Here is a 21,827-nt window from a genome sequence, read left to right as displayed (position 1 = left end):
GGAGGAGAGCATCAGTAAGACCGTCACCCTGAGGACTTGTCAGTGATCGCTGCGAGGGGCATCAGAACACAACTCACCAATGAAGTGTTCCCATCTGTTTAACACAGTACCTTGGTCACAACTCCCATAACTGTTTTTTTTACGACCTTCAAATAAATGTCAAATCCTTCAATCCAGTATCCACCCTAGAACATCACATCGATCAAACTTCTTGGGCCCTACATAAGTATGCAAATTTTAATCATCTAATTGAATAAGTCAACACGGAATCAGTGCACCAATTCCTGTATGACCATAATCTCCATTAATAACTGAACACGAAATAAGTGCACATTCTCCTTAATTACAATCAACTCCAAAGTGAACATAAGCCATCCTACTCTCTTCTCACACTGTGCTTTTCCTGCGTGTCTAACCGTCCCTTTCTTTCTTCTTTTCTAGTGTTTCTCCTAGGGTGCGACCTGAGGGCCGGTATCACGAGAGGTGGTTGGCTGCTCTTATGCTACAAAAGGCTTCACATTGCTCTACCAAGCACTCCCGGATCAGGTACAGCACAGTTTTGATGTGTTAGGTTCCATTCAACGAAACAGTAAAGCCACAAAATTGCACCTGAATTATATTTTTAAAGGGGCGTCATATTTGTGCAAAAGATTTTGCTAAAAGTGTTCCTTTTTTACAAACATACAAAAACACATCGGCCCTGATCTTCCTCCTCACCCTCTCTCCATCTGGGCACCCAAAGTGCACCTGAACTGAAATGTCAATAGTTGCGGGTTCCGGTTATTTAAATGAGCCCCAGTTACCGCAGCCACATGCCTGCTCCTTGATAGGGCTGTAAGTCTGGGAAGAAGGCCCGAAATCAAACTGCTGCCTCAGGCCTCAGAGGCAGCGGTAATGCTCACCAGCTAAAGGGCCTTCTAGCTGTTGTCCAAAAAGAGAAGTCAAAAGGCGCCAGCCCCAATCGTCATCCTGCTTGCCCTGTGGGAAAAAAAATAGACATCTTCTGGCTGACCTCCTGATGGCACCCAAGCCTCACTCAGATGTAGGGCTGAGCGTGAGACCAACCACCTGCCATTTATGGATGCCCCTCCAAATAATCGCCTGCCCAGCACCGGGAGAGGAAAATAAGGCAGTAAACGCTCGGCCCCTTTCACTTCATTAAAATGCGACTTGCATGCTTGAGCTTCCTCCAGGTGCAAGAACTCCACCACTCAGGGGGAAAGTGCAGAAATCCCTGGTCGATGCAAAGAGACCGGAAACTGCATATCACCTGTCTCCGTCCCTTTTTTCCTCTGCTTTGCGCCTGGTAACTGAGCATTCTCCAGGCACATGGATATTGGCTGATCATTCCATTGCTTGCACGTAGCGTCGGTGCGTTGAAAGTAACACACAGCTCTTGTGACTCTTATTCCTTCCCAAATAAAAGAAAAAGTTTGCAAGTATTTTTTGCTGAAAACCCACGCAGATAATAGTGCTGCATTTTTCAGGCCTCACTCGGAAGCTACGAGAAACATGGCATGAAGCAAGCCAGAGAGATAATTAGTTCAAAGAATGGAGCATCGAGACAGCATCCACTGGAATGGAAAATATTTCATTCTCCCCACCCCCATCAGAGAAACTCCCTGTGAGGAAAAAGGCCAAACTACAAAAATGAATTAATTTGGAAAAAATAATACTTTGGCCCAATTTGGACTCTCTGGATTTGGATGAATCTAATCCCTTTCTTTATAAAGCAAAGCAGCTCATATGAATCAAGTAATTGTCTTTGTTTGGCCAAATTTCCTGCCATGTGACCCTTCGGCCACAATCAGATGGTGGTCCGTGATATGTTCCCCTTCATCGTACTGCCAGACATGTGTATATATGGGGATTGAGGCACACCACCAAAGCAAGGGGCACAATCTTTTTAAAGGTTACTGTTTGTTTTAATCTGCTAACCTGGTAGCCCCAGTGGATAGCATGGAGGGCGGGGGGGGAGGGGGGGCAAATCCAGTTTTATATCTGGGCAGTATTGAATGTATCTGATGGTGAAGAATGGTGGGCCAGCCTAATGCATCTGATCCCTGGCAGTGTAGTGGTCAATCCATGTCCAACACTTGGCAGCCTTGGGAAAGGAGGGAGGAGATGGTATACTTCAGGTCCCAGCCTGGATGTGAAACTAGGAATGAAAAATTGTACAAGTAACATACACCCGACAGCAACACTGTAACAGTGAGACATATGCATTTGGGTACAAAATGCCAGAATGCATCAGTTTACTCAGAAGAACCAAAGCAAACCCATTCCTCCCCCTACCATGCCTTGTTGGGTAAACACGCCAAGTGGTGTAGTAGTAAGCCATGCAGACCATAATATCCCTGAACACATTCGTAATCAGTGCTGAACTGAGCTGATCTCAACTAAGGTAACAGCTGAGATATTCCATTTAGTTTAGGGAGGGGGAAAAATCAGCTGGAGTGCCTTTCAGTGACCCTCTGGAATAGTGCATGCATATGGATATTGGGTCAGGAAAGAATTGGGCTCGATCATGATGCCTTTCACAGTGGAATAACCTGCTGATATCACCATCCAGGCTGACAGATAAAGAATGGCCACTGGGGTGAGGTACCAGAGAGAGTCTGGCAACCATAGAACCAAATGAGTCAGCATATTCCAGAGAAGAGAGGGGAAAATTGGCAAAGAAAAATATACAGGACAATGGGGCCTTGTATTTGGGGGTTAGATGGGCAAGAAACCAACTTATTGGAAATCCCTGTTCATATTAAAAGCATGAGTAATCAGCACCGGAATTCTGGGAGAACCGGTCATAGATCTCGGTCCAGCTTGTGATGGCTGGTTTATATTGAATCAACCCCAAGTTGGCAACTTTGGGTTTCCCTCTGAAAGCAGTTGACATAAAGGCTATGAATTGCCAGGAAGTTCTCTGCGTGAGAAAACCAGAGGTGCTTTCAGGCTGTTCCAGTTGGCAGAACGAAAGCAACATCTTCCAATAAAGTATCCAGACGACTTCACAATGAAGAGATGAGGAAGGCAGTGGAGAAACTGAGCCAAGAAATTCACATTTTTTATGTGCTTAACATTGACAGAAACCCAACCAACTGGGACCAAATATATATCAAAGTGGTTCCTTCGTTTTGGTCAAAAAGACCCAGTTTATATTAAATGTCTCCAGGGTCTGAAAGGCAGCTGAGCACAAATCTGTATATTGTTTTGTTAATTATTGAATTGCAGATTCATAGATATAAAGAGATCTCCCATGTCATTGCTCATGGTGATTCAGAGGGCTCGCTGTTTTATAACAATAGCGGCGTTTATGCCATGTAGTGGATAACATTAGGGCCACCGAGTTATAGTGACTGAATAAGTCAAATTCTGTTTTTATTATATAGTATTCTGGGATATTTACTGGATCTCTGAGGATCGAATTTGGACTCTGTCCATTATTCTGTGAAAACTGCAAATGAGTGCCCTTTATACTTTATATGTATATTCCTCTATCTATGTATTTAGTCCTTACCATTTTTAAAGTTGACGATACACAGCAACATGGAATAGAAAACGTATCATTTGGCGATAGATATTTGTGGCCTAAAATTCCAGGATTGAGAGCCTTCAGGAGAGCAGAGGAGAAATTTTGGTGGCGAGGGGACCTCAGTCATGATTCAGAAAGTGTTCATCTTTGCATCAATTCCTGGGCAGTCATTAACACTCAGAAGGGGTCCTCCATTAACACTGAGAAGGGGATTCTCAGTTCTTGGGTCCTCCATTAACACTGAGATGGGGATTCTCAGTTCATGGGTCCTCCATTAACAATGAGAAGGGGATTCTCAGTTCATGGGTCCTCCATTAACACTGAGAAGGGGATTCTCAGTTCATGGGTCCTCCATTAACACTGAGAAGGGGATTCTCAGTTCTTGGGTCCTTCATTAACACTGAGAAGGGGATTCTCAGTTCTTGGGTCCTTCAGTAACACTGAGAAGGGGATTCTCAGTTCATGGGTCCTCCATTAACACTGAGAAGGGGATTCTCAGTTCTTGGGTCCTCCATTAACACTGAGAAGGGGATTCTCAGTTCATGGGTCCTCCATTAACAATGAGAAGGGGATTCTCAGTTCTTGGGTCCTCCATTAACAATGAGAAGGGGATTCTCAGTTCTTGGGTCCTTCATTAACACTGAGAAGGGGATTCTCAGTTCTTGGGTCCTTCAGTAACACTGAGAAGGGGATTCTCAGTTCATGGGTCCTCCATTAACAATGAGAAGGGGATTCTTGGTTCTTGGGCAGTCATTAACATTGAGAAGGGGATTCTCAGTTCTTGGACAGTCATTAACACTGAGATGGGGATTCTCAGTTCTTGGGTCCGTCATTAATGGTGAGAAGGGGATTCTCAGTTCTTGGGTCCTTCATTAATGGTGAGAAGGGGATTCTCAGTTCTTGGGCAATCATTAACACTGAGATGGGGATTCTCAGTTCTTGGGTCCGTCATTAATGGTGAGAAGGGGATTCTCAGTTCTTGGGTCCTTCATTAATGGTGAGAAGGGGATTCTCAGTTCTTGGGCAATCATTAACACTGAGAAGGGGATTCTCAGTTCTTGGGCAATCATTAACACTGAGAAGGGGATTCTCAGTTCTTGGGCAATCATTAACACTGAGAAGGGGATTCTCAGTTCTTGGGCAGTCATTAACACTGAGATAGGGATTCTCATTTCTTGGGCAATCATTAACACTGAGAAGGGGATTCTCAGTTCTTGGGCAATCATTAACACTGAGATGGGGATTCTCAGTTCTTGGGTCCTTTATTAACACTGAGAAGGGGATTCTCAGTTATTGGGTCTTCCATTAAGGTGAGAAAGGGATTCTCAGTTTTTCAGTCCTCCATTAACACTGAGATGGGGATTCTTAGTTCTTGGGCAGTCATTAACACTGAGAAGGGGATTCTCGGTTCTTCCGTTAATGATGAGAAAGGGATTCTCAGTTCTTGGGTCCTCCATTGACACTGAGAAGGGGATTCTCAGTTCTTGGGTCCTTCATTAACACTGAGAAGGGGATTCTCGGTTCTTGGGCAGTCATTAACACTGAGAAGGGGATTCTCAGTTCTTGGGTCCTTCATTAATGGTGAGATGGGGATTCTCGGTTCTTGGGCGGTCATTAACACTGAGATATGGATTCTCGGTTCTTGGGCAATCATTAACACTGAGATAGGGGATTCTCAGTTGTTGGGCAATCATTAACACGGAGATATGGATTCTCGGTTCTTGGGCAATCATTAACACTGAGATAGGGGATTCTCAGTTCTTGGGCAATCATTAACACGGAGATATGGATTCTCGGTTCTTGGGCAATCATTAACACTGAGATATGGATTCCCAGTTCTTGGGTCCTCTATTAACGTGAGAAGGGGATTCTCGGTTCTTGGGTCCTTCATTAATGGTGAAAAGGGGATTCTCAGTTTGCCCCATTCCTGATCTGAACAAGTTTTTTCTCAGAAAACTGAATTTGCTCTAAACCTTCCATTCACATCTACATCAGTTTGTTGAACTACAATAAACACTCAAAATAGTGGCAGAGAAAACTCATAGAAAATAATTTTTGCAGATTTAGAGGCAGAAACATTGTGTGGATTTTAAATTACTACCAACTGTATCCCCCACCCTTCCTCCTCCAGTATTGTAAATTAATAAAACCTGCATAGGTTGAGTGAAATCACTTTAATATAAATCCACAGGCCTACAGGATACACAAGCTTCTGTTTTCTCAATGCCAGACTTTCACGAGCTGTTTAGGTGCAAAGGCCACTGTAATGCCCTACAGGATATTAGAAACTATTTAAACTGACTGCGCTCCCTGATTAAACTTTAACGTTGACTTTCTTTTCCTAGACAAAATCATTTTTCCAAAGTAGCTTTTTTATCGTGTAGAAGCGTGACTGGTTTATTTTCCTCGAGAGCTTTCCCTCCTGGCTTTCTCTGACTTCCTTGAAAACCGTGGTGATTCTAAAATCGATTATGATCCTTTTTTCTCTTTTTGCTGTGCTATTGTGGTATGAAGACTCACAGGGAGACCCAGGCCATTCGGTGAATTCCTCTCATCAGTTCGAGTGAAATACTCATCTGATTTTCGACAGTGATGTGACTACATAGTAACATCACAATTTGCATGGATGGCAGTTGGGGCTGCTGTTTGTATTATCGTGCCAGGTCCACATGCTCAGACACAAGGTTGTCATTATCCAATAATATCTCACATTTTATAGGAACCAGATTTTAAATATCCAGTCTGTCTTAAGTGGTATCCATATTTTGCTGACAATTTAACATAACAAAAATAAATAAATCCATACACTGGGGCCTTGTTGAAGTTTAATATTTATCCACTGAACAGACTGTCAAACGACACACAAGCTCCAAAGAAAAGAGTACATTCTGATAACTGGGACAGTCCTTTTGATGAATTTCCCATCCCACAGACTCTGACTTGTGTTCATTTCAGTTCAGTATGTGATTCAAAGGTATTTTTTTGTCGTGTGTGGGTAGATTTTATGAATTAGCGCCTCTCCACCCTCACCCCACACCCCCCCCAGAACAAAGCTTCATGCGCTGGGAGTACGTATTGGGAATTCAGGCTCAGAGGGGAGTGCACCTCAAATTATGGATGTAAAGTCATGCAGGTCAGACCGACCATTCCCAAATTTCCAATGCACGTCCCATCGTGCCTAAGTCTGTGCTGGGAGTGCAAATTCATAAAATCTACCTCATGGTTTTCCAAAAGACTTTTTGAGTTTTAGGTTGTGCTCGGCGTTAAAGATTACAGGGTAAACTCACCGATGTCGCACTCCCCCATGGGGAGTTGTTACTGATGGGAGAACAGGTTGGAGAATCAGCGCTACAGTGTTGAGGCCCCATCTCCAACCCAAGTTCCCTTTGGGCGTGGCATTCCACTGAGATGGATGCATCTACCATTAGATGGGAGAATAGTACTGCACTGGAGATTATTGGGGCTGGACATAATTTGGTGGATCTGTACATTCAGTCTAAAGTGGCAGTTACTTCATACTGCTCTAGCTGGCAGCAAACCTGACTGCCAGTGCTGCAAGACAAATGAAGTGGTGCTACTGCCTCCAGCACGGCAGAAAAGCCATCTCAAGAGGAAGATTTCCCATGCTCACAAGATAAATATAAATGAGGAAGGCTATTCAGACATCTTAGTTCATCCATTGTGAAACACTTGCCGTGCTACCATCACAGCCTCCAATTGTATGTTAAATGATTCCATGGTTTTAGTTTCCACCACCCGACCTGGAAATCCTTTCCATGCGCTGGTCACTCTTTGCATGAATAAGACCTTCCTGACATCCAGACTACATTTGATTTTTTACCTGTTTGAACCTGCACCTCCTCGTTCTCCTATCAGATTTACTAGTTCTACCCCATTATAGACCTCCATGAAGTGCATTTAGCTTGCTTCCTTTCAAGGTTCAAGAGCCTGAGTTTCTCATAACTCAGACCACTGATGCTAGGGATCAGCGGCTGCCTATATGGTAGCTCCATCTCAGTAAAATCAATCATGCCAATGTGGCTGCCAACAAAGCCTTAAGGCTAGAAATAAGCAGCCCAGTGTGACGTACCCTCCAGTTTGCTTTCCTTCCCATGTGTACCAGCCTCCTGGACAGCCCGCTTCCAACCAGAGAGTCACCGCATGGGTATTGGGGTCATGATGCTGCATTGTACTGCAATGTGGCACAGCGCATTAGAATAGAAAATGTGCTGTGAAAATCAGGCACCCATCAAACTTCAATTTATATATCTAGTGGTGCTGATCAAAATGAGGAATTTCAGTGCTGAATCTTGTTGAAGGAAAGTAAACATGGATTCTGTCTTCTCTCATATAATGCCGGCTGTCTGGAGTGGCTGCTTCTTTGATTGAGGCAGATAATCTAGTATGAGAATGACAGTCTGGGGCTGCATATCGTTGAACCTTTTTATTAACAGCTCCTAACATACCCACAGAAGATTTCCCCTGTGTGCCATGTAACAAATCATAAACCTGTTCTTTATGAATGCATTTACACTTTTGTGATACAGTATATGAAGAAAATCTTCCCCCGTTCTGTCCTTTGATGGGATTTACATTTGTAATAGCTCATTCACCAGAAGAGAACCAGATAACCCACTTCCTTTGTAACATGCTTTCTTGGTGGCTCCCAATACAATCTTACAGGATGAAGAGTCTGCTCTAAAAAGGCTTAACTAGATAGCCAGATTTCTTTTCCTGTTCTCTTTATCTTCATCCTTCTTTCTTTCCCCTGCTCTGTTCCCCAAAGGTTAATATCCTCCCACAGCTCAAAATGGAATTGCAATATTTAGAGTAATACCTGAACTCGCTGGCTAATCATCTGAAGTTTGGAGCAGCATTTCTGCAACAAAATGAAGATAATTTATCCTTTTCAATTTGTTACTTATCTATTTCGTGGCAGCCTCCAGTGGTCCCTTTAAATAAAAAATGGTTTGTCTGCCTTTCGCCTGAGAAAACTGACCGCATCATGCACGGTGCATGCTGCAGTCAATCATGGTCCAATATCAGAAAGGGGGTCTGAAATATGTGTTAGGCCCCTGAGTTGCAAAGGCAATAGGAATTACGTCTGTTTCAAGCAGCCCAGCTGTCTACAGGGCACCTTAATCAATATGGCATGCAGCGCATTCCCGGAATGATCACGCACGCCGCACGCTATATTGGATTGTGCGCGCTTCAATTTCCAGGCCAGCATGTTACAATCCCTCCGTTATTAACAATCCTTGGAAAGCAGAGGATGGAAATATTGGAAATTATCCCTCTTCTAGCTCATTGTCAGTTAAAATAATTGTGTTTGACGATTCAGTTGTAGCTCTCGCAGTGATATAGCCCAGCCTTTCTACACTAACACCACTCTCGCAGTGATATAGCCCAGCCTTTCTATACTAACACCACTCTCGCAGTGATATAGCCCAGCCTTTCTACACTAACACCACTCTTGCAGTGATATAGCCCAGCCTTTCTATACTAACACCACTCTCGCAATGATATAGCCCAGCCTTTCTACACTAACACCACTCTCGCAGTGATATAGCCCAGCCTTTCTATACTAACACCACTCTCGCAGTGATATAGCCCAGCCTTTCTATACTAACACCACTCTCGCAATGATATGGCCCAGCCTTTCTATACTAACACTACTCTCGCAGTGATATAGCCCAGCCTTTCTACACTAACACCACTCTCGCAGTGATATAGCCCAGCCTTTCTATACTAACACCACTCTTGCAGTGATATAGCCCAGCCTTTCTACACTAACACCACTCTCGCAGTGATATAGCCCAGCCTTTCTATACTAACACCACTCTCGCAGTGATATAGCCCAGCCTTTCTACACTAACACCACTCTCGCAGTGATATAGCCCAGCCTTTCTACACTAACACCACTCTCGCAGTGATATAGCCCAGCCTTTCTATACTAACACCACTCTCGCAGTGATATAGCCCAGCCTTTTATACTAACACCACTCTCGCAGTGATATAGCCCAGCCTTTCTATACTAACACCACTCTCGCAGTGATATAGCCCAGCCTTTCTATACTAACACCACTCTCGCAGTGATATAGCCCAGCCTTTCTATACTAACACCACTCTCGCAATGATATAGCCCAGCCTTTCTACACTAACACCACTCTCGCAGTGATATAGCCCAGCCTTTTTATACGAACACCACTCTCGCAGTGATATAGCCCAGCCTTTCTACACTAACACCACTCTCGCAGTGATATAGCCCAGCCTTTCTACACTAACACCACTCTCGCAGTGATATAGCCCAGCCTTTCTATACTAACACCACTCTCGCAGTGATATAGCCCAGCCTTTCTATACTAACACCACTCTCGCAATGATATAGCCCAGCCTTTCTATACTAACACCACTCTCGCAGTGATATAGCCCAGCCTTTCTACACTAACACCACTCTCGCAGTGATATAGCCCAGCCTTTCTATACTAACACCACTCTCGCAGTGATATAGCCCAGCCTTTCTATACTAACACCACTCTCGCAGTGATATAGCCCAGCCTTTCTATACTAACACCACTCTCGCAGTGATATAGCCCAGCCTTTTTATACTAACACCACTCTCGCAGTGATATAGCCCAGCCTTTCTACACTAACACCACTCTCGCAGTGATATGGCCCAGCCTTTTTATACTAACACCACTCTCGCAATGATATAGCCCAGCCTTTTTATACTAACACCACTCTCGCAGTGATATAGCCCAGCCTTTTTATACTAACACCACTCTCGCAATGATATAGCCCAGCCTTTCTATACTAACACCACTCTCGCAGTGATATAGCCCAGCCTTTCTATACTAACACCACTCTTGCAGTGATATAGCCCAGCCTTTCTATACGAACACCACTCTCGCAATGATATAGCCCAGCCTTTTTATACTAACACCACTCTCGCAATGATATAGCCCAGCCTTTCTATACTAACACCACTCTCGCAGTGATATAGCCCAGCCTTTCTATACTAACACCACTCTCGCAGTGATATAGCCCAGCCTTTCTATACTAACACCACTCTCGCAGTGATATAGCCCAGCCTTTCTATACTAACACCACTCTTGCAGTGATATAGCCCAGCCTTTCTATACTAACACCACTCTCGCAGTGATATAGCCCAGCCTTTTTATACTAACACCACTCTCGCAGTGATATAGCCCAGCCTTTCTACAATAACACCACTCTCGCAGTGATATAGCCCAGCCTTTCTACACTAACACCACTCTCGCAATGATATAGCCCAGCCTTTCTATACGAACACCACTCTCGCAGTGATATAGCCCAGCCTTTCTATACTAACACCACTCTCGCAGTGATATAGCCCAGCCTTTCTATACTAACACCACTCTTGCAGTGATATAGCCCAGCCTTTCTACACTAACACCACTCTCGCAATGATATAGCCCAGCCTTTCTATACGAACACCACTCTCGCAGTGATATAGCCCAGCCTTTCTATACTAACACCACTCTCGCAGTGATATAGCCCAGCCTTTCTACACTAACACCACTCTCGCAGTGATATAGCCCAGCCTTTCTACACTAACACCACTCTCGCAGTGATATAGCCCAGCCTTTCTATACTAACACCACTCTCGTAGTGATATGGCCCAGCCTTTCTACACTAACACCACTCTCGCAGTGATATGGCCCAGCCTTTCTACACTAACACCACTCTCGCAGTGATATAGCCCAGCCTTTCTACACTAACACCACTCTCGCAGTGATATAGCCCAGCCTTTCTACACTAACACCACTCTCGCAATGATATGGCCCAGCCTTTCTATACTAACACCACTCTCGTAGTGATATAGCCCAGCCTTTCTATACTAACACCACTCTCGCAGTGATATAGCCCAGCCTTTCTATACTAACACCACTCTCGCAATGATATGGCCCAGCCTTTCTATACTAACACCACTCTCGCAGTGATATAGCCCAGCCTTTCTATACTAACACCACTCTCGTAGTGATATAGCCCAGCCTTTTTATACTAACACCACTCTCGTAGTGATATAGCCCAGCCTTTCTATACTAACACCACTCTCGCAATGATATGGCCCAGCCTTTCTATACTAACACCACTCTCGCAGTGATATAGCCCAGCCTTTTTATACTAACACCACTCTCGCAGTGATATAGCCCAGCCTTTCTATACTAACACCACTCTCGCAATGATATGGCCCAGCCTTTCTATACTAACACCACTCTCGCAGTGATATAGCCCAGCCTTTCTATACTAACACCACTCTCGCAATGATATGGCCCAGCCTTTCTATACTAACACCACTCTCGCAGTGATATAGCCCAGCCTTTCTACACTAACACCACTCTCGTAGTGATATAGCCCAGCCTTTCTACACTAACACCACTCTCGCAGTGATATAGCCCAGCCTTTCTACACTAACACCACTCTCGCAGTGATATAGCCCAGCCTTTCTATACTAACACCACTCTCGCAGTGATATAGCCCAGCCTTTTATACTAACATCACTCTCGCAGTGATATCGCCCAGCCTTTCTACACTAACACCACTCTCGCAGTGATATAGCCCAGCCTTTCTATACTAACAGCACTCTTGCAGTGATATAGCCCAGCCTTTCTATACTAACACCACTCTCGCAGTGATATAGCCCAGCCTTTCTATACTAACACCACTCTCGCAGTGATATAGCCCAGCCTTTCTATACTAACACCACTCTCGCAGTGATATAGCCCAGCCTTTCTAAACTAACACCACTCTCGCAGTGATATAGCCCAGCCTTTCTATACTAACACCACTCTCGCAGTGATATAGCCCAGCCTTTCTATACTAACACCACTCTCGCAGTGATATAGCCCAGCCTTTTATACTAACATCACTCTCGCAGTGATATAGCCCAGCCTTTCTACACTAACACCACTCTCGTAGTGATATAGCCCAGCCTTTCTATACTAACACCACTCTTGCAGTGATATAGCCCAGCCTTTCTACACTAACACCGCTCTCGCAGTGATATAGCCCAGCCTTTTATACTAACATCACTCTCGCAGTGATATAGCCCAGCCTTTCTACACTAACACCACTCTCGTAGTGATATAGCCCAGCCTTTCTATACTAACACCACTCTTGCAGTGATATAGCCCAGCCTTTCTACACTAACACCGCTCTCGCAGTGATATAGCCCAGCCTTTCTATACTAACACCGCTCTCGCAGTGATATAGCCCAGCCTTTCTACACTAACACCGCTCTCGCAGTGATATAGCCCAGCCTTTCTACACTAACACCACTCTCGTAGTGATATAGCCCAGCCTTTCTACACTAACACCACTCTCGCAGTGATATAGCCCAGCCTTTCTATACTAACACCACTCTCGCAGTGATATAGCCCAGCCTTTCTATACTAACACCACTCTCGCAGTGATATAGCCCAGCCTTTTATACTAACACCACTCTCGCAGTGATATAGCCCAGCCTTTCTATACTAACACCACTCTCGCAGTGATATAGCCCAGCCTTTCTATACTAACACCACTCTCGCAGTGATATGGCCCAGCCTTTCTATACTAACACCACTCTTGCAGTGATATAGCCCAGCCTTTCTACACTAACACCACTCTCGCAGTGATATAGCCCAGCCTTTCTATACTAACACCACTCTCGCAGTGATATGGCCCAGCCTTTCTATACTAACACCACTCTCGCAGTGATATAGCCCAGCCTTTCTACACTAACACCACTCTCGCAGTGATATAGCCCAGCCTTTCTACACTAACACCACTCTCGCAGTGATATAGCCCAGCCTTTCTATACTAACACCACTCTCGCAGTGATATGGCCCAGCCTTTCTATACTAACACCACTCTCGCAGTGATATAGCCCAGCCTTTCTATACTAACACCGCTCTCGCAGTGATATAGCCCAGCCTTTCTATACTAACACCACTCTCGCAGTGATATAGCCCAGCCTTTTTATACTAACACCACTCTCGCAATGATATAGCCCAGCCTTTCTATACTAACACCACTCTTGCAGTGATATAGCCCAGCCGCTCTGTACTAACACCACTCTTGCAGTGATATAGCCCAGCCGCTCTGTACTAACACCACTCTTGCAGTGATATAGCCCAGTCGCTCTGTACTAACACCTCTCTGCACCTGTTGAGCAGCAGATACTTGTTTTCACTGTTAAACGGCCCTGCTGTTTCAAGAAAAAAATATAAAAGACTACACAGGCCTGTAAATATTTATGTCCATGAATAAAATGGCATAAACCCCACCAATGTGCTCATTCTCATTATATTACTACTTTAAGCTTTAATTCTCCATTTTGAGTTACCTTACTCCCAGATCCCATGTTTACAGGGCCAATCTCACACTGGCACCTTCTGCCTGCTGCTGCTTCTCATGTTTGGTATTTAGTATTTCATTGACATCACCTCTCTGATGGGTGTGTCAGTGAGGGATGCTTTGTATTAGAAAGTGTTACAGTGTGGGCCTGAATCAAGCAGAATTATAGTGTATTACAGCAGCTGGAGAATGTTACAGTGAGCTCTGGTATATATCAGAGAGTATTACTATGAGGGATGTGGGCATATCAAAGAGTGCTACAGTGAGGGCTATACAAAGCCTACAAAGAGCAGTGCAGGATTTGGAGTTACCTGGATTTTTTGATAATTTTTCTACAAAGTCGATTTGGAAAAAGTTTTACAGTGGGGCTGGTGTATCAGAGAGAGTTACAATGGGGTTAGTGTATCAGAGAAAGTTACAGTGGGGTTAGTGCATCAGAGAGAGTTACAGTGGGGTTAGTGCATCAGAGAGAGTTACAGTGAGGTTAGTGTATCAGAGAAAGTTACTGTGGGGTTAGTGTACCAGAGAAAGTTACAGTGGGGTTAGTGTATCAGAGAGAGTTACAATGGGGTTAGTGTATCAGAGAAAGTTACAGTGGGGTTAGTGCATCAGAGAGAGTTACAGTGAGGTTAGTGTATCAGAGAAAGTTACTGTGGGGTTAGTGTACCAGAGAAAGTTACAGTGGGGTTAGTGTATCAGAGAGAGTTACAGTGGGGCTAATGTATTAGAGAGTGTTACAGTGGGGTTAGTGTATCAGACTTTTACAGTGGGGTTAGTGTATCAGACTTTTACAGTGGTGTTAGTGTATCAGACTTTTACAGTGGTGTTAGTGTACCAGAGAGAGTTACAGTGGGGTTAGTGTACCAGAGAGAGTTACAGTGGGGTTAGTGCATCAGAGAGAGTTACAGTGAGGTTAGTGTACCAGAGAAAGTTACAGTGGGGTTAGTGTATCAGAGAGAGTTACAGTGGGGTTAGTGTATCAGAGAAAGTTACTGTGGGGTTAGTGTATCAGAGAGAGTTACAGTGGGGTTAGTGTATCAGAGAAAGTTACTGTGGGGTTAGTGTATCAGAGAAAGTTACTGTGGGGTTAGTGTATCAGAGAAAGTTACTGTGGGGTTAGTGTATCAGAGAAAGTTACAGTGGGGTTAGTGCATCAGAGAGAGTTACAGTGAGGTTAGTGTATCAGAGAAAGTTACTGTGGGGTTAGTGTACCAGAGAAAGTTACAGTGGGGTTAGTGTATCAGAGAGAGTTACAGTGGGGCTAATGTATTAGAGAGTGTTACAGTGGGGTTAGTGTATCAGACTTTTACAGTGGGGTTAGTGTATCAGACTTTTACAGTGGTGTTAGTGTATCAGACTTTTACAGTGGTGTTAGTGTACCAGAGAGAGTTACAGTGGGGTTAGTGTACCAGAGAGAGTTACAGTGGGGTTAGTGCATCAGAGAGAGTTACAGTGAGGTTAGTGTACCAGAGAAAGTTACAGTGGGGTTAGTGTATCAGAGAAAGTTACTGTGGGGTTAGTGTATCAGAGAGAGTTACAGTGGGGTTAGTGTATCAGAGAAAGTTACTGTGGGGTTAGTGTATCAGAGAAAGTTACTGTGGGGTTAGTGTATCAGAGAAAGTTACTGTGGGGTTAGTGTATCAGAGAAAGTTACAGTGGGGTTAGTGTATCAGAGAAAGTTACTGTGGGGTTAGTGTATCAGAGAAAGTTACTGTGGGGTTAGTGTATCAGAGAGAGTTACAGTGGGGCCAATGTATTAGAGAGTGTTACAGTGGGGTTAGTGTATCAGACTTTTACAGTGGTGTTAGTGTATCAGACTTTTACAGTGGTGTTAGTGTACCAGAGAGAGTTACAGTGGGGTTAGTGTACCAGAGAGAGTTACAGTGGGGTTAGTGTATCAGAGAGAGTTACAGTGAGGTTAGTGTATCAGAGAGAGTTACAGTGAGGTTAGTGTATCAGAGAGAGTTACAGTGAGGTTAGTGTATCAGAGAGAGTTACAGTGAGGTTAGTGTATCAGAGAGAGTTACAGTGAGGTTAGTGTATCAGAGAGAGTTACAGTGGGATTAGAGTATCAGATTTATAGTGGGGCTAGTGTATCAGAGTTACAGTTGGACAGGTTTGTGAACTGTGATTGTGAGGGCAGTGAGTGTGTATGTTTGTGAACTGTGATTGTGAGGGCAGTGAGTGTACAGTATTGTGAACTGTGATTGTGAGGGCAGTGGTTGTACAGTATTGTGAGCTGTGATTGTGGTGGCAGTGGGTGTACAGTATTGTGAACTGTGATTGTGAGGGCAGTGGGTGTACAGTATTGTGAACTGTGATTGTGAGGGCAGTGGGTGTACAGTATTGTGAGCTGTGATTGTGGTGGCAGTGGGTGTACAGTATTGTGAACTGTGATTGTGAGGGCAGTGGGTGTACAGTATTGTGAACTGTGATTGTGAGGGCAGTGAGTGTGTATGTTTGTGAACTGTGATTGTGAGGGCAGTGGGTGTACAGTATTGTGAACTGTGATTGTGGTGACAGTGGGTGTACAGTATTGTGAACTGTGACTCTGGTGGCAGTGGGTGTACAGTATTGTGAACTGTGATTGTGAGGGCAGTGGGTGTACAGTATTGTGAACTGTGATTGTGAGGGCAGTGGGTGTACAGTATTGTGAACTGTGATTGTGGTGGCAGTGGGTGTACAGTATTGTGAGCTGTGATTGTGGTGGCAGTGGGTGTACAGTATTGTGAGCTGTGATTGTGGTGACAGTGGGTGTACAGTATTGTGAGCTGTGATTGTGGTGGCAGTGGGTGTACAGTATTGTGAGCTGTGATTGTGGTGGCAGTGGGTGTACAGTATTGTGAACTGTGACTGTGGTGGCAGTGGGTGTACAGTATTGTGAACTGTGACTCTGGTGGCAGTGGGTGTACAGTATTGTGAACTGTGATTGTGAGGGCAGTGGGTGTACAGTATTGTGAGCTGTGATTGTGGTGGCAGTGGGTGTACAGTATTGTGAACTGTCATTATGGTGACAGTGGGTGTACAGTATTGTGAACTGTGATTATGGTGGCAGTGGGTGTACAGTATTGTGAACTGTGATTGTGGTAGCAGTGGGTGTACAGTATTGTGAACTGTGATTGTGGTGACAGTTGGTGTACAGTATTGTGAACTGTGATTGTGGTGGCAGTGGGTGTACAGTATTGTGAACTGTGACTGTGGTGACAGTGGGTGTACAGTATTGTGAACTGTGACTGTGGTGACAGTGGGTGTACAGTATTGTGAACTGTGACTCTGGTGGCAGTGGGTGTACAGTATTGTGAACTGTGACTGTGGTGACAGTGGGTGTACAGTATTGTGAACTGTGATTGTGGTGGCAGTGGGTGTACAGTATTGTGAACTGTGATTATGGTGACAGCGGGTGTACAGTATTGTGAACTGTCATTATGGTGACAGTGGGTGTACAGTATTGTGAACTGTGATTGTGGTGGCAGTGGGTGTACAGTATTGTGAACTGTGATTGTGGTGACAGTGGGTGTACAGTATTGTGAGCTGTGATTGTGGTGACAGTGGGTGTACAGTATTGTGAACTGTGATTATGGTGACAGTGGGTGTACAGTATTGTGAACTGTCATTATGTGGCAGTGGGTGTACAGTATTGTGAACTGTGATTGTGGTGGCAGTGGGTGTACAGTATTGTGAACTGTGATTATGGTGGCAGTGGGTGTACAGTATTGTGAACTGTGATTGTGGTGACAGTTGGTGTACAGTATTGTGAACTGTGATTGTGGTGGCAGTGGGTGTACAGTATTGTGAACTGTGACTGTGGTGACAGTGGGTGTACAGTATTGTGAACTGTGACTCTGGTGACAGTGGGTGTACAGTATTGTGAACTGTGATTGTGAGGGCAGTGGGTGTACAGTATTGTGAACTGTGATTATGGTGGCAGTGGGTGTACAGTATTGTGAACTGTGATTGTGGTGACAGTGGGTGTACAGTATTGTGAACTGTGATTATGGTGGCAGTGGGTGTACAGTATTGTGAACTGTGACTGTGGTGGCAGTGGGTGTACAGTATTGTGAGCTGTGATTGTGGTGGCAGTGGATGTACAGTATTGTGAACTCTGACTGTGGTGGCAGTGGGTGTACAGTATTGTGAACTCTGACTGTGGTGGCAGTGGGTGTACAGTATTGTGAACTGTGACTCTGGTGGCAGTGGGTGTACAGTATTGTGAACTGTGATTGTGAGAGCAGTGGGTGTACAGTATTGTGAACTGTGACTGTGGTGACAGTGGGTGTACAGTATTGTGAACTGTGATTGTGGTGACAGTGGGTGTACAGTATTGTGAACTGTGACTGTGGTGGCAGTGGGTGTACAGTATTGTGAACTGTGATTGTGGTGGCAGTGGGTGTACAGTATTGTGAACTGTGATTGTGGTGGCAGTGGGTGTACAGTATTGTGAACTGTGATTGTGGTGACAGTGGGTGTACAGTATTGTGAACTGTGATTGTGGTGACAGTGGGTGTACAGTATTGTGAACTGTGATTGTGGTGACAGTGGGTGTACAGTATTGTGAACTGTGACTGTGGTGGCAGTGGGTGTACAGTATTGTGAACTGTGACTCTGGTGGCAGTGGGTGTACAGTATTGTGAGCTGTGATTGTGGTGGCAGTGGATGTACAGTATTGTTAACTGTGATTATGGTGGCAGTGGGTGTACAGTATTGTGAACTCTGACTGTGGTGGCAGTGGGTGTACAGTATTGTGAACTGTGACTGTGGTGGCAGTGGGTGTACAGTATTGTGAACTGTGACTGTGGTGGCAGTGGGTGTACAGTATTGTGAGCTGTGATTGTGGTGGCAGTGGGTGTATAGTATTGTGAACTGTGATTATGGTGGCAGTGGGTGTACAGTATTGTGAACTCTGACTGTGGTGGCAGTGGGTGTACAGTATTGTGAACTGTGACTCTGGTGGCAGTGGGTGTACAGTATTGTGAACTGTGATTGTGAGGGCAGTGGGTGTACAGTATTGTGAACTGTGATTATGGTGACAGTGGGTGTACAGTATTGTGAACTGTGATTGTGAGGGCAGTGGGTGTACAGTATTGTGAACTGTGATTGTGGTGACAGTGGGTGTACAGTATTGTGAACTGTGACTCTGGTGGCAGTGGGTGTACAGTATTGTGAACTGTGATTGTGAGGGCAGTGGATGTACAGTATTGTGAGCTGTGATTGTGGTGGCAGTGGGTGTACAGTATTGTGAGCTGTGATTGTGGTGACAGTGGGTGTACAGTATTGTGAGCTGTGATTGTGGTGGCAGTGGGTGTACAGTATTGTGAACTGTGATTATGGTGACAGTGGGTGTACAGTATTGTGAACTGTGATTGTGGTGACAGTGGGTGTACAGTATTGTGAACTGTGACTCTGGTGGCAGTGGGTGTACAGTATTGTGAGCTGTGATTGTGGTGACAGTGTGTGTACAGTATTGTGAACTGTGACTGTGGTGACAGTGGGTGTACAGTATTGTGAACTCTGATTGTGGTGGCAGTGGGTGTACAGTATTGTGAACTCTGACTGTGGTGGCAGTGGGTGTACAATATTGTGAACTCTGACTGTGGTGGCAGTGGGTGTACAGTATTGTGAACTGTGATTGCGAGGGCAGTGGGTGTACAGTATTGTGAACTGTGACTCTGGTGGCAGTGGGTGTACAGTATTGTGAACTGTGATTGTGAGGGCAGTGGGTGCACAGTATTGTGAACTGTGACTGTGGTGACAGTGGGTGTACAGTATTGTGAACTGTGATTATGGTGACAGTGGGTGTACAGTATTGTGAACTGTGATTGTGAGGGCAGTGGGTGTACAGTATTGTGAACTGTGATTGTGGTGACAGTGGGTGTACAGTATTGTGAACTGTGACTCTGGTGGCAGTGGGTGTACAGTATTGTGAACTGTGATTGTGAGGGCAAAGGATGTACAGTATTGTGAGCTGTGATTGTGGTGGCAGTGGGTGTACAGTATTGTGAGCTGTGATTGTGGTGACAGTGGGTGTACAGTATTGTGAGCTGTGATTGTGGTGGCAGTGGGTGTACAGTATTGTGAACTGTGATTATGGTGACAGTGGGTGTACAGTATTGTGAACTGTGATTGTGGTGACAGTGGGTGTACAGTATTGTGAACTGTGACTCTGGTGGCAGTGGGTGTACAGTATTGTGAGCTGTGATTGTGGTGACAGTGTGTGTACAGTATTGTGAACTGTGACTGTGGTGACAGTGGGTGTACAGTATTGTGAACTCTGATTGTGGTGGCAGTGGGTGTACAGTATTGTGAACTCTGACTGTGGTGGCAGTGGGTGTACAATATTGTGAACTCTGACTGTGGTGGCAGTGGGTGTACAGTATTGTGAACTGTGATTGTGGTGGCAGTGGGTGTACAGTATTGTGAACTGTGATTATGGTGGCAGTGGGTGTACAGTATTGTGAGCTGTGATTGTGGTGGCAGTGGGTGTACAGTATTGTGAGCTGTGATTGTGGTGGCAGTGGGTGTACAGTATTGTGAGCTGTGATTGTGGTGGCAGTGGGTGTACAGTATTGTGAGCTGTGACTCTGGTGGCAGTGGGTGTACAGTATTGTGAGCTGTGACTCTGGTGGCAGTGGGTGTACAGTATTGTGAGCTGTGACTCTGGTTGCAGTGGGTGTACAGTATTGTGAGCTGTGACTCTGGTGGCAGTGGGTGTACAGTATTGTGAGCTGTGATTATGGTGGCAGTGGGTGTACAGTATTGTGAACTGTGACTGTGGTGGCAGTGGGTGTACAGTATTGTGAACTGTGACTGTGGTGGCAGTGGGTGTACAGTATTGTGAACTGTGACTGTGGTGGCAGTGGGTGTACAGTATTGTGAACTGTGATTGTGGTGGCAGTGGGTGTACAGTATTGTGAACTGTGACTGTGGTGGCAGTGGGTGTACAGTATTGTGAACTGTGATTGTGGTGACAGTGGGTGTACAGTATTGTGAGCTGTGATTGTGGTGGCAGTGGGTGTACAGTATTGTGAACTGTGATTGTGGTGACAGTGGGTGTACAGTATTGTGAGCTGTGATTGTGGTGGCAGTGGGTGTACAGTATTGTGAACTGTGACTGTGGTGGCAGTGGGTGTACAGTATTGTGAACTGTGATTATGGTGGCAGTGGGTGTACAGTATTGTGAACTGTGATTGTGGTGGCAGTGGGTGTACAGTATTGTGAACTGTGATTGTGGTGACAGTGGGTGTACAGTATTGTGAACTGTGATTGTGGTGGCAGTGGGTGTACAGTATTGTGAACTGTGACTGTGGTGGCAGTGGGTGTACAGTATTGTGAACTCTGACTGTGGTGGCAGTGGGTGTACAGTATTGTGAACTCTGACTGTGGTGGCAGTGGGTGTACAGTATTGTGAACTCTGACTGTGGTGGCAGTGGGTGTACAGTATTGTGAGCTGTGATTGTGAGGGCAGTGGGTGTACAGTATTGTGAACTCTGACTGTGGTGGCAGTGGGTGTGCAGTATTGTGAACTCTGACTGTGGTGGCAGTGGGTGTACAGTATTGTGAACTCTGACTGTGGTGGCAGTGGGTGTACAGTATTGTGAACTCTGATTGTGGTGGCAGTGGGTGTACAGTATTGTGAACTCTGACTGTGGTGGCAGTGGGTGTACAGTATTGTGAACTGTGATTATGGTGGCAGTGGGTGTACAGTATTGTGAACTCTGACTGTGGTGGCAGTGGGTGTACAGTATTGTGAACTCTGACTGTGGTGGCAGTGGGTGTACAGTATTGTGAACTCTGATTGTGGTGGCAGTGGGTGTACAGTATTGTGAACTCTGACTGTGGTGGCAGTGGGTGTACAGTATTGTGAGCTGTGATTATGGTGGCAGTGGGTGTACAGTATTGTGAACTCTGACTGTGGTGG

The 21,827-nt window shown here is 45.1% G+C and overlaps 1 long non-coding RNA gene across 1 annotated transcript in view; it reads left to right on the top strand.

Annotated features, from left to right (window-relative positions):
* Positions 1-21,827, top strand: part of LOC137332175 (uncharacterized) — a 39,006-nt gene that overhangs the window by 4,895 nt on the left and 12,284 nt on the right. Inside the window, exon 2 of the long non-coding RNA XR_010965609.1 lies at positions 442-546. This is a non-coding gene — a long non-coding RNA (uncharacterized lncRNA). The remainder of the gene's footprint in view (positions 1-441; positions 547-21,827) is intronic.

Source organism: Heptranchias perlo, chromosome 14 (genome assembly GCF_035084215.1).
Source record: "Heptranchias perlo isolate sHepPer1 chromosome 14, sHepPer1.hap1, whole genome shotgun sequence".
Lineage (NCBI taxonomy): Eukaryota > Metazoa > Chordata > Chondrichthyes > Hexanchiformes > Hexanchidae > Heptranchias > Heptranchias perlo.
This window is presented reverse-complemented; position numbering and strand designations above follow the sequence as displayed.